Source organism: Solea senegalensis, linkage group LG13, assembly GCF_019176455.1.
Source record: "Solea senegalensis isolate Sse05_10M linkage group LG13, IFAPA_SoseM_1, whole genome shotgun sequence".
NCBI lineage: Eukaryota > Metazoa > Chordata > Actinopteri > Pleuronectiformes > Soleidae > Solea > Solea senegalensis.
This window is the reverse complement of record NC_058033.1, coordinates 3,233,081-3,234,244: the sequence shown is the minus strand read 5'-3', so window position 1 is coordinate 3,234,244 and position 1,164 is coordinate 3,233,081.

The following is a 1,164-nucleotide window of genomic DNA, read 5'->3' as shown; positions in this document are numbered from 1 at the left end:
GCTTCTGTAATGAGAAAAAAAGTGTTTAAAATCTATGTATATTGTGTATACGTTTATAACACAGTCTTAAAGAGTGACAGTAAAGTAAATTAATATCCTGATTAAAGGTAAAGTAAAAGTTAAGTGATAGTGCAAACTTATAAATCCATCTTCTGTCCTATAAATAATAAAAATCCATGAAACAATCATTATTATTACATATACAGTCAGAGGCTCTGTGCATCCAAAAATGTGTCCCCTGTGACATAACACAGTAATCAGACCTGCAGATGAAATGCAAACACTGCCAGCATGACCTCTCTCTCTCTGTCTCACACACACAGACAGACAGGCAGAGGCCATGGAGACTATATAAACATGTCAGTGGATATTCAGCAGCATTACACACTATTAGGAAGAATTTACAACATCAACAGCAAACCAGAGAGAGAGAGTTGTGTTCATATTGAGTTTATCTTAAATTAGAGGTCATGATTTAATCTTGGTAAAGTTGTTCTTAGACAACCTCTTGTTTCAGTGCATAAAACGTGTAAAAATAAGTTTTTTTTTGCAACTTTATGAATATAATGCATTATTTTATTATTCTAAATGAGTATAGACGTTGTTTGCACAATGACCTTACTGTCTTACTTAAATGTGTATGATAAAAAACAAATGCAGATATTGAGAAAGTGACAAGTTATTTTTTTTTAATAAATTAATTGGTCTGCAGTGCAAATTGTGCAGTATAACGACATTGTTATTCAAATGGAATAGAATATTGTTTTGTGGTATAATAAACTCTACATGTCTGGCCGAGTTATTTTCTTTAGACGCCTGTTCCTCCTCTTGCAGTGCCACGGCGTCCAATGCGTCTCCAAATGCGCACGACCAATCTGCAGCAGCAGCAGCAACAGCAGCAGCAGCGCGCCGCAGACCGCCTGCTGCCAGGCATCTGGCTGCTCTGCGTTTATTCCCGCAGGCACCGCTTCTCGCTCAGTCTCCCCCCAACAGGTGGATAAGTCGGACATTGGCGGAAATACACGCAGGGGCGAAAAACTGTACGTGCAGCCGCGGAACGGATCCAGCAAAGGAAACTTGGCTGCTGATCTTCACCTCTTGGATTGTGTTGTGCGGTGAGCTGAATATAGTGTGCGCCGGTCTTTTTTTTTTCCTTCTTCTTCC